Source organism: Chelonia mydas, chromosome 8, assembly GCF_015237465.2.
Source record: "Chelonia mydas isolate rCheMyd1 chromosome 8, rCheMyd1.pri.v2, whole genome shotgun sequence".
Taxonomy (NCBI): Eukaryota; Metazoa; Chordata; order Testudines; family Cheloniidae; genus Chelonia; species Chelonia mydas.
The window spans coordinates 35304128-35316644 of NC_057854.1; the positions used below are offsets into that span (position 1 = coordinate 35304128).

Consider the following 12517-nt stretch of genomic DNA (forward strand, 5'->3'; position numbering starts at 1 on the left):
GATCACTTGGGATCAGCCTCAGCTAGGAAAGATGGACCTGCTGGGACATATCAGACATGATGCCCTGCACCAGGAGGAGCTCAGAACACAGGTGAGGATGTCACAGAGACCGGGCAGGGCCGGCTCTCGGATTTTTGCCACCTCAAGCAAAACAATTTTGCCCCCCGCCCCCCCCCCCGGCTTTTTTCTTTGTGCCCCTCCTCCCCAACTCCGCCGCTTCCCAACCCCTTCCCCAAATCCCTGGCCCCGCCTCCTCCCCCAGGCGTGCAGCATTCCCCCCCCATTGCTTCCTGCAGCTGCCCCCCCACAACCCCCCCGCCCTCGCTCACCTCCGTTCCTCCTGCTCCCCTGAACATGTCGTTGCGCCGCTTCTCCCCCCTCCCTCTCAGCCAAGGGAGAGGCAGCGCGTTTAGGGGAGCAGGCAGAGCAGAGGTGAGTGGGGGCGGGGAGCACAGGAAGTAATGGGGGGGTAGAGGAACTGCTCCCTGCTCCAGCTCACCCCCGCTCCACCACCGCCACCTCCCCCGAGTGCGCCGCCACTTGGCTTCTCCTCCCTCCCTCCCAGGCTTGCCGCGCCAAACAGCTGTTTCGCGCGTGGCAAGCCTGGGAGGGAGGTGGGAGGAGCCGAGCTGCGGCAGTGCGCTCCGGGGAGCAGGCAGAAGCGAGCTGGGGCGGCGGGGGCACATTTCTAGGGGCGGCATGGCCGGTGCCGGAATGCCGCCCTAGAAATGTGCCACCCCAAGCACCTGCTTGTTTTGCTGGTGCCTAGAGCCGGCCCTGGCAGGGGATTCCAGAAGCATACAGCACCAGCAACAAGAGCAGAAATGTGAGGAGCCGCTGCGAGAACCTTGCGAAGCGCAGGGAGGAAAGAGCAGAGTCCGTTTCTAACTGCAACCTGGGAGTATGCACTTGATCCCCTGACTAAGGGCAAATAGAGGCCACCATGCAGGGTTAGCGCCGCGAGAGTTGAGGTAGGTAGATAGAGTCAGGCACATCTGCATATGCCAGAGGCACTCTGAGCTTCTCCAGTGTTCTGGGGTTAGATCAGGCCCCCTTGTGTGGTCATTTACAGCTGTGCAAAGCAAGGGCGCAGTACGTCCAAGTACTGCCGTCGTGGTTGGAGCTGTGAGAATAACTAACGGATCTGGGAGTTGGCTGGGGGTTTTGAAATTCAAACAAAAACAAAAAAGTCAGCAAACCAAAAAGTAAAAAAAACAAAACCAAGCTTCACTTCAAGTTGAACAAAAGATTTAGCTTGTCCCAGCTGTTTAAAAATATTTTATTTGAATAAAACTGTAGGAAGTTTTGAAACGGAAGGCAATTTTCTGAATTTAAAAAAAATGAAATGTTTCCAAAAAACATCAATACAAAATGTTTTAATTTTGTTGGAATTTTTACGTGTGGGGTTGTAGTGAGGCGGTGTGGTTCCCTGCCACCCCGGAGAGAGACGAGCCCCTTTGGACACCAGAGTGGGCGGAGCCAGGGAGCCCTGAGCCTGCCCCCCCAGAGGGTCAGGCATTGCCCCTGAAGTATAAAGGCCTGACCTCAGGGCTCACTGGGGAAGCAGCCGCCAGGGAGGCCAGACGCCTCTGGCTGAGCTCACGACTGGGAAAGCCCAGCCGCCTGCGGAAAACCCGAGGATTGGCCTGACCTGACCTGCCCCGCGCCCGCTACCCAGAGGAGTTGCTGAGTCTACCCCTGGCCAGCTATCCTGAGGAACCCCTGATGCTAGACCCCCCTGAGGACACCACCCTGACCCAGGTACCTCACGAGGGGGAGTCGGGAAGTAGCCCGGGGGCAGCCGACCCTAATCTGGTTGCAGCACTGCCAGAACCCATGTCAGCATGTTGCGGCCAGGATCCCCACTGATGCAGCAGTGGGCCTGTGGCCGCTGCTAGGGCCCCGGGCTGGGAAGCAGTGGAGTGGGAGGGCCTGCGTCCCCCCTGCCAGTCAACTCGTGGGTGGCAGTGTCACCCTCTCCCAGGCCCTTTGGAACCTAGGGCCTGGGCCTACTGTTGTTGCTCAGCCCCTGCCTGAGCACCGGACTCACCAGTGCCCTGCCCTGACCCAGGGCCTGGGCTCACTGTGTTTATTTCTACCTCCACTAAGGCTGTACAGGAAGGCTCCCACGGCTGGACTAATTCCCCGCAAGAGCTATTCCCAAAGGTAGTGAGGCGGTGGGGCTCCCTGCTGCCGCTGAGAGAGACGAGCCCTGGCTAGCCTCTTTACAGGGTTGGTTTTGTTTTTTTTACCAAAACAGTTTGGTGAAATTGGCATAAATTCATGAAATGTTTCAGTTGACCTGGATCTGCATTTTTCATTAAAGTTTCAGCAGAGAAATTCTGCCCTGCTCTGCTGGTAGTGCCATTACCCCAGCGCAAAGTACAGGTAACCTTGCACAAAGATGCAGAGCAACAGATAATCAGGCCCATTGGTTGGAATGAGGATATAGCTACATTACAAATAAAACCTTGGGGCTGGGTCGGGTGAGTGTTGCTGGAGCCAAGGAGAAACTTCCATATGGAGAGCTTATCTTTTGGTTGTGGTGATGTTTCCCCCCTTCTCTCCCCGCTAAATAACACGATCACCTCTGACTAAAAAATGCCCGAGGTCACCTTCAGCACGAATGCTGACTTTCTTTTTTCTGGGTGGGTGCACTCTGCCCCAAGGCCCCACCCTCATGCCACCTCTTCCTGCCTCCCTCTGCCTGCCACCAAGCGACTGATTTGGCCTGCCAAACAGCTGATGGATGGGTGTCTGGTAGGTGCTGAGCATCCACTATTTGGAGCACCCACCGAGTTGGCGCCTATGACTTTCACTACACCTGTAGTCCTGCTGCCCTCTATAAAGCTGACCAGCAAAAGAAATCCAAAGAGTGTCTCTGTTTGCTTTATTATTATGCAGAAAGGAAGCCGGAAACAATTTTTTTTCCTGATTTTCTTCAAATAGAAATGCAGATCTAATCTACCCTGCTACTCTAGGAAAACTCTATGGACAACTAATAGGAAGGGATTGTTTTTAGGCTTCATCAGCACAGAGTTTTGTGTTAGATGTAGTTAGACAGGTATAATTATAGTGGTAAAACTCCCCAGGGGTGATGAGTTATATGGGCCTATGGTGGCCAGGCTCCAGGAATATTCAGGGCCCGGTGGCCCAGCTCCACCAGTGTTCAGAGCCGGGTCTCTCCCCCGGCCCGGAGTGTCCCTGTCTCAAGCGGGTGGCTGCCCTGCGGCTCTGCACTGCGCTCCCTCGTCGCCGCCCACTGCTGCTGCCGACAACACAAGAGCAGTGCCACTGGCAGGCTGAGGCAGCTGCTGCACCTGAGGAGGGGAGAAGGCACACACATGATTGGCAGCCCCAGCTCCCCCGGCCTTTCCCTCCCCCGGAGTCTGGACCTCACCTAAGCAGCTGCTGGGGCTTGGGTGAGTGTCCAACCATGTGATCTGTGCCCGCCTACCTGCCCGCAGCCACCACTCCTGCCCCATTCTGGGCAAGGGGGAGCCCCATCCCCCTTGAGGCTATGGTGAGGGCCAGCAGGCTGCAGCAGGGGACGAGGTCCCATGTGATGGCAGCCTTCTGACCCCCCCCGGCACCCACCACAGTGGAGGCAAGGGGGCTTCCTGGACCTGAGAGGGGCCTGGCCCCTAGGAGCATATGCACCATGCTGGGTGAGTGTGCTGCTGGGGGAGTGGGCTGGGAGGACTGTGTAGTCCTCCTCTCTGGCTCCAGCCCCGGGGAAGCCTGCCTGCACCCCAAACTCCTCATTCCCAGCCCTGCCCCACCCCAGAGCCCAGACCCCCAGCCAGAGCCCTCACACCTCTGCACCCCAACTCTTTGCCCCACCCTGAGTCCCCTGCTGTACAGTGAAGCCCTCATCCCCGGACCTATCATGTAGACCTCACCCCCCGCATCCCAACACTCTGCCCTAGCCCTGAGCCCCTCCCAAACCCCTCATCCCCAATCCCACCCCAGAGCCCGCACCCCCAGCCAGAGCCCTCATCCCCCCTCAAACCCCCACATTGTGCAATATAGGGAAACTCTAAAAGGCTTACTGTCTCCAGACCATTTTTACATTATTTTAAAAAAATATATCTGCTTACAAGGCAGGTGGGGTGGGGGCAGGACTTGGACCCGTTCTGGGCACCACCAAAAATTATATAAACCTGCCGCCCCTGAAACACCCCATGAAGACACTCTGGTTAGGGTTGCCAACTTTCTAATTGCTGGTAACTGGACCCCTGAGACCTTGACCCTGCCCAGCCCCTTCCCCCAGGCCCCACCCCTTCTCTGCTTCTTCCTCAAGGCCCCACCCCGGTTCCTCGCTTCCCCACCCTGCCCCTGTCACTCACTGGATCGTCTCCACCTCCCTTCCCCTCCCTAGCTGGGCTCCCTCCATTCCGGGGCTGGGACAGGAGCTGCTGCAGCCTGACAAGGAGCCTGCCTGCAGGCAAGAGGCAGCCCCAGCAGAGCAGGGGCTGGCATGGGTTAATGACCCAGTGCCTCCTCTGTCCCCGCGGTAACCGGACTGTTGGTGTCAGGTCAGGTGTACTACCAGGTCCCCCTTTTGACTGGACTTTCTAGTCAAAAACCAGGCACCTGGCAAGCCTAAATGGCACCTGGACTCAGATCAAGGCCCAGACTGTCCGGGTAAAATCCAGATGGGTGGCAACCCTAACTCTAATATAAGACTGGCTTTTCTTCCATTTACCTTTAACCACTTCCCAAGTGACATATGCTAAACAGAAGAAAAGCCAGTTTATACCAGAACATTTACATGGAGAGTTATAGCAGTGTAACTATCAGTTTACAGTCATACCTTAGCTTATACTGAAAAAACACTTGTGTAGGCAAGGCCTTAGTCAGACTGTTTAAAAAAATCTTTGGTGTTGTGGTAATACCTATTAAATTCAGAGGCCTGACAAACGGTTGGGAGGAAAGATTTCTTTGCTACATTCTCAATCATCAGCATAGGCAATCCACCTCCCTGAGAGGCGGTAGTGAGGCTGATGGAAGAATTTCTTCCATTGACCTAGCACTGTCTACACCGGAGTTAGGTGGGTATGGATACACTGCTCAGGGAGCAATGTAGCTGGATTGACCTAACTTCAGGCCTTAGAGTTTATTTTGACCTGCTAACTCATGTTAGAACTGCACTCTGCCTTGCCTTCACTGGGGTTTTACCTCATGTTACTTACCACACATTAGCTAGCACAAGTGAACACACCTTTTTCCCTTGTGATGACAAGGCCATAGCGAAATTTGTTCCACATGATAAATGTTCTCTACCTAAAGCACAAACTTTTGTCACCTGGATCAAGTGTTTGGGGAGTGTGCACACTTGCCATACAAACATGTTAACTACCCTGAGTTAACTGGCAATTAGTTAATCTGACATTTAAAAGCAACCCTAGTTTTGACATACCTTCCAAGGCACTCCATTAACTTCAGTGTGCACCGGGTCAGCCACCACAAGAGTCAATTGCTGGAGGAAGGAGAAATTCCAAGGAGTGGTCTGAGAATCTGTCTCTCTTTCCACCAAGGTCAATGTGGTGGGAAAGTTCCTCTGAAGACGTTTTTCTGGAAAACCAGCGGGCTAAATCCTGCTTTCCTTCACCGTGAAATCAATGGAACTACTTGCCTATGTCAGGAGCTCCAGAGTTGGCCCAGTGTTATTTTAAAACTGCCCATTGCAGTGTTGCACCAAACAGCCACCAAGGAGTCCCAGATGTTAACACCTCATTAAGGTGAATGATAGACACCCATGCTGACACCCATGCTGCTGCTGGAGACAGCTTTCTGCAGATCAGGCGAACAGCCCACGGCTTACCCTGTGAAGACTTCTCTCTTCTCTGTAGTGACATGGAAGATGACAGTTTTCCACAGAGCTCTGTGGAAGTGAAAGTTCCTGAATTTGGAGGACCTGCACATTTCTTCCTGTGTTTCCTGCCCCAGGCCACTGCCTGGCAAACTGCTCACTGTTCTATTCTCTTGTTTCTGCAATATAAAATAGGGTGCAGGAGCCTTTAGCCGAACATGCTGTGCCTTTTAAAATCTGGTTGCAGTGCTGAGCTTTGGGTGCCACAAGCTTTTCCATATTACCAGGGCTGTATCTCTACCCAGACCAAAAGAGTAAAGTTACTCCTTGTGCAGGGAAAATCCTAACAAGAATTCCAGCAACGAGGATGGGATCTAAAACAAGATAGAATCAAGGTCAAGTCTTCACAAGAGAGCTGTGTGTGTGTGTCTCATTTGGAACAAGCTGCACCAATACTAAGAAATTTAAAGGTGCAGTACATAGAAAACAAGACCATAACAGCTACATACCCTATATGAAACATTCTTTATAGACAGACATTCTGTGCTGGCTGCACTTTACAAGTGGCCTTAAAGTGAACCCAATGTAGTTCACCCCTGAGTTACAAAGGCGTGGGTGAGTGTGCTCAGCCCCTTGTATCCACAGGAAATAGCCAAGACCATCTTGCCAAGAGAAGATAAGTGCTCCAGCAACATGTGAGGATCCAACAAGATCCTTAGTTGAGAACCAGCATAACAAATGGGGACATAAACCCTTAAATCAGGCATGTGATGTATAGGGGCAGATCATCAGCTGCTGTCAACTGGAGCTGGTTGAAAACTTTTTGACAGAACAGCTTTCCCTCCAAAAATGTAGCTTAATTGAAAAGTTTTGAAGGAACATGTCAATTTTAACCAAATTTTTGTGTTGGAAAAGTTGTAGTGTTTCTTTTGATAAAGATTGTTTTGACTCTTCTATCGGAAATACATTTAACATATTTCCATTAGTTAATATTAAGTCCTATTGAAGTCAAAACAAAAATCAAAAAAGGACACAGTTTCGGAACAACACATTTCAGTGGTCCCAAATCAAAAGGTTTTTGGAATTTTCATTTCATGGGAAATTTTGAAATTTTAGCTTTTTGTTCTGGTTCTGAACAACATTTTTTGTTTTAAAAGGTGAGAATTTCCTGGGGAATGGAAATTCTGGTCCCTGTCCGGTCTTGGGCTTGAGCGCAGTCAGTTTATGGGTCAGAGCCTCAACTCGTGTAATCTGTCATTGCTTCCGCACCCTGTAGGCATCTTCTCCGTTTTCCCTAAGCTGAGTCCCAATTAGCTATTCCTTACCCTTGTCCGACTCTTGGAGAGGCACTCAGCAAGATGCTCCGTCAGTCAGAGACATCTGGCACATCTAGTCCCCTAAAAATACACCCATGTGATGAAAGATATGGGGACATTCAGATTAAACACTATCCACTGAAAACAGCTGGCTGCTCTGAGCAATACAACTTTCCTCTTGATGGAATATTAGCTCTCGAGTCTCGCCTTGCTTACTGTCACATTGTGCCGTACTCTAGAGTGTATAGGCACAAAGTCAGCTAATACCACACTGTAATTAAGTAGGTTTTGAGTAACACTGTAATACAAGATGCATGAAGTCCTATCCTAAGGTATTTCTTTTGGAGTCACACTGCATTAGCCATTTAACCATCCCAATGTAGTGTACTGTGCAGCGTGGATTGTGTCTTTTCTTTAGAGGGCTTGGAGTGAGAGGCAGGTTGTGGATGTACTGTACATTCCACAATAGATAATAGTATTCCTCATGCTGCCTGATATTTAATTCATAGCCACCATTTCACAGGAGAAAAAAAAATCAAATTAGTCCATATCCCTATCAGGGGAATGGACTATGTTGCTGTAGGTTCAGATAGCAGACAAGCCCTTGCAGTCATGTTGAAAATAAGGATGTTTTTGCAATACTGAGTTAATACTAGAGATTTGATTTACACTTGCCTTTGAAAGAAGAACACACAAGATGAGCACTGAGTGTCATGGGGCACTTGGGTGTGAGAGGAGCCAGATTAACCCTTGCTACAATTGTGGGAGTTCTGGAGAGCATCCTGCTGGCCTAAGTTACAGAGAGGCAAAGCACAAGCTAGCAAGTGTTTTGCTACTGCGATGGTAAAATTTGTGCTTAGGAGATGAAAGATCGCAGATTCAAATCCTAGTTGAGCTCTTCTGGTGGCTATGGTAGTTTGTCTTAATTAAAACCTCCTGGCTACTTTACGAGTGTATTGAAGAAGAAAGAAGGTACAACCCATGGCTGGTTCACTGCAATGCCTCTGAACATGAATGCAGCACTAAGCCCCCATCACTCATTCACACATTTTGCACTTTGAAATCAGCTCTTCAGCTGGTTTCACTCAACTTAGCTCCATGGACTACAGTGAAGCTGGGCTGCTTTACACCAGCTCAGGATCTGGGCTACTGTATCAAAAGGGTCTTAAAACACTTAACAAACATTAATCTCAGTCTTACTCACTCCCCCGAGGCACTGAAGTACTATCACCTGCATTTTACTGATGGGGACACTGAGGCACAGAGTGGTTAAGTGACTTGTCCAAGGTCTCACAGTGATTCTATGGCAGAGCTGGGCTCTAAGCCTAGCTCTGCCACAACTAACCATTAGACAACATTTATTCTAGGGTCCAGGATCTTTATCATGTGATGAAGATTGGCCGGGACGGGACAGGACACACAGAGGTGTGCAAAGGGGATTGTGCTGAATGGAGCTGCTGCTCTGCACAACAGACTGCATGCAGGGTATAGGAAATCACTTCTACCCGACAGACAATTTGCCGGCCAGCAGCAGAGGTAAACTTTGCGTCAGTAGAGATGTCAACATTCCAGTAAACTTGAAAAGCACAACAACATTTTACCATTAAAGCCTTACGCTGCTTTTTCTCCACCCCGTTTCCCATCACTGCTTCCCACCCCAAGTGATAGCTGTGTGTACAGAGAAGCTGTCTCGGAGATACTCAGATGCTGCGCCCGCTGTGGTGACCAGATGTCCTATTCTGGGTAGGCTTGTCCTACTTTCTAGCAGGATGGTCTATTTTTGCCTTTCCTAAAGTCGGGTGGCTGCATGTCCTTCTTCCTGATGTTGCCTTCCTACTTGTCCTAGCAGCTGACATCTCTGGCAGGCAGCTTTCCCCAGCACCATCCCAAGCAGAGAGCACATACAGCTGTTTACATCTGGTCTGTTTATTTATTTTTTTGTGGTGGTGGGTGGTGGGGGGCGGGGGGGGGGGGAAGATGTCCAGTGGATGGGAGCTCTCCTGCAGCTGGAGGCTACTGATTCTGTGTCATTCAATGATATTCACTTGTACACAGTGGTGAGAGTCATATATGCCAATAACAAAACTACTACTGGCCACCGAGTGGAAATGCCGTTGGATAGCGTGTGAGGTTCAGGGTCCCCATAGCCACACAGACTCCAGTGACTAGGGAATTTGCCCATCGTGTACATTTTATTTTAAGAATGTGTCAAATGCCCAGCCTTTGGGTGAAAGATTAATATAAATAGAAAAGGGAAGAAGGAGGAATAGACCACATTAGACTAGCCAAAGCCTTGGCTGGCTGCTCTGAGCCTAGTAGCAGAGACTATGACAAACCCTAGTTCTGATCAAACCACTGGAGGGAGTGAGATCCAGAGTCAAGAGCTCTCCTCGGAGCATGCCTTGCATCTACAGCCTTGCCTCCCACCTGGGCCATGATTATATATCTGGGCCTGCCAGCAGGTGCCTCCGCTGATCTCAGCCCTACCTGGGATGCATGTGGTGAAGCACGACCTGCCCCTACAAATAGTTCATTTCCCTGCTTGTACAAAAAGAGAGCTGAAAGTAAACAGCAACTTATCACAAAAGAAAAGTCTGCAGCTGGTGGCTGCAGGTTGGAAGGGCACTGTGCTCCACATAGGGGAAACTCTAGAGAGCCAGGAAACCCCCCAGTCAAGCCAGGTGTCAAGCAGACACAGTTCATCTGTGGAAAACGACTGAGGGTGCCACAAGGTTAATTTAGCAGCCACAGCAGGTCCTTATAGGAGCTGGGCCACGGTGAGGGAGCAGGCTGATTGGAGGGAGGGAGGAGAATGAAGACTATAAACAGAAGGGAGGTGAATATGGGGATAGCAGGATATGGTTTATTTTAAGGCCTGTTTGGCCATCTTGGGGAGGGCAGGGTGGGTCAAACCGTTCTCCTGCACTAGATATCTAGTACAGCTCAGATCCAATTAGCTACAAAAGCCTCTCTAATTATTCACACTGAATCACTCCATTAGCAACTAAGGCTCTGCAGTCTTCTTCTTTTGTCTGCATCCCGGCTGAAAATGCCCCAGTGTCCCCGCATACAGAACAGCTAGTATGGACGATGCTTGAGTGGCGTAAACAGAGCCTGGATCTAGTGAGGGTATGCCTCAGAAAGCCTAATGTAAGTAGACAGGATACATGATTTAATGAGGGGGAAGGGCTTGCTTATTTAACTTTAGGGGTTCTTTTGTAATGTCTGCCATGGCAGACAGGGGAAATACAGCCATGCATAATCCACTGTATTAGCAGAAAACAGGTTAGTCTCCAAGATTAGAGACCCTAGTGATGAGCCATTACAGTGTGTGGCGGGGGGGGAGGGAGGGAGAACTTGTGAGATCAGAGAGAAACAAAGGGTGACCACCCAGTGGAACTTCTCTAGCTAAAAAGGGCCTTGTTCGTGGCACTGAGGTGGTCTGACTCAGAGCTGTTAGAAGTGGAAGCGTTCCATTGGCTCAGCCAGGGCAGGATCGGTCCCGCTGGCATATTTCCTAGCGCTTTGTCTAGCCTGGTGTTCAATATTTCAGGTAAAGGTGTTCTGCCACCTCCCTTGGGAGACTGTTCTACCAACAGAGACTCACTTGATGGACAATTGCTCTGATTAATAATTAGTAAGCCAGTGTTTTCCCATTGCTCTGCTGCATCCCACCCTCCCTAGTTAGCTCCCTTTGAATAACCCTAAACTATTCCTCTCCTTCCAGGCGGCTGCTGACACCCTTGAAATAGCCACCTTTGGCCGTCACTACCCTTTCTTGTCCAACCACCAGCTGTAGTTCTTTTAAGCCACCCTCCCTCCATTCCCCAGTCATTCTTGTTGTTCTTTTCTAATCCCCTTCCATTCTTTCTGGTGTGTTTCGGCTCCTTTTGTTTGTCCTGTGGCATGTCAAACTGATCTAGACAAGTCTCAAAGGAAGATCTCCAAGCTTGCTGATGGCCAGGCAAGAGCTGCAGGAAATTACAAGGAGCAAAGCAAACACATTGTGAGCGATTTGGGTCTTTGAGCCGACTGGGTCAATAAACTGAAAGTGCCATTTCATGTCGGCTAATAGGTGTGCAGAAAACAAATCAAACAGGGAAGTTTGTGTTGAATAGAGCAGAGTCATGGAGGAGACGGAGTAAGAAAAGATCTTAGGATGACAGGGAGAAAGTCCTTTGAAGTCTTATTACCCCACTATAGGGGAGTTGGATTAAATTCCCAGACAAAAAACAGTGAAGTTACTGATCTGTATTCTTAGCTCCTCCTTAGGGGTATGTAAGCAGTTGCTCTTACCATAATAGCACCCCCTCCTGGGAGGGTGCAATGTTGCAGGGGACTTCACCTCTAGCTTCCCCTGGTGGATACTTCCTTGGCTCCTCAATGGCCTGGTTCTGTCTGAGTCTTCTGGCCTCCAGCCAGGTCACTGGAAAGTTCAGTTCCCTTTTGGGGTGACCAAAGGTCAAAATAAATCTCTAACCTAATAATTCCTTTGAAGTTCTCTGCTCCTCGACCCCTATTCCCAGCCCCTGCAGAGCTTCTCCTACGCTGTTTCCTCCCAGTAGGTTTTCCCCACTGCCTCCCTCCAAGGGGACTCTGGCAGCTTCTCTCAGGGAACTTCCAGCTCCTTACAAGCCCCCATCCCACCCCCTGACAGTAGGGTGACCAGATAACAAGTGTAAAAAATAGGGACAGGGGTGGGTGGTAATAAGTGCCTATAAAAGAAAGAGCCCCCAAAATCGGAACTGTCTGTATAAAATGGGGACATCTGGTAACCCTACCTGACAGGAACCTGACCTGCTCCCTTTGGGTTTCTTCAGCTGGACTTCCCCAGGCCCCTCCCAGACAGGGAACCTTCCCTCACTCCCCTTTCTTGGGTCTGCTTCCTTTGACTGAGTTCACAGCTCTGTTTAAGCAGTCATCTCTCTGGTTTCCCCCATAGCAGGCCTCACTCATTATAGTCCAGTTACCCACGCACTCAGCTGGGGGATAGCTGTCTGCTCACAGGCAAGGCTGTGCCAAGCTTGCCTTAAAGGTCCAGGCAGCCTGTGACAGGGTAAAATAACATTGGAGGGATGTTGTAATGATCCCAAACCAACAACTGCCAACCCAGGAAATTCAGAGTTCAGGTTACTCTGGAAAAAAAAATCCAAATATGTTAAGGCAGGTAATGCATGTAAGGCATCCTAAAAACCTTAACTCTGCCCTATAGTGATGTCATGCAGTAATCATAAGAGTTGGATTAGTTTAAACTAATTTTTAAAGATATATGAAAAACAAAATCCAATGTTTTCCCTATCATGGTCCCTAATGGGGTTAAAGAAGGAGAGGAAGGAGGTGGATGTGTGCAGCATATGTGGGCTCACACCCATAACACTGGCTCTGA

At 50.1% G+C, this 12517-nt stretch overlaps 1 long non-coding RNA gene across 1 annotated transcript; it reads right to left on the bottom strand.

Annotated features, from left to right (window-relative positions):
• Positions 1–2690: 2690 nt before the first annotated feature.
• Positions 2691–11569, bottom strand: LOC122461458. Its single transcript, XR_006283365.1, has 4 exons — positions 11428–11569; positions 5828–5994; positions 5423–5482; positions 2691–3320 (listed from the first exon to the last, which is right to left on the bottom strand). It is a non-coding gene; the product is annotated as an uncharacterized LOC122461458 (long non-coding RNA).
• Positions 11570–12517: the final 948 nt, after the last annotated feature.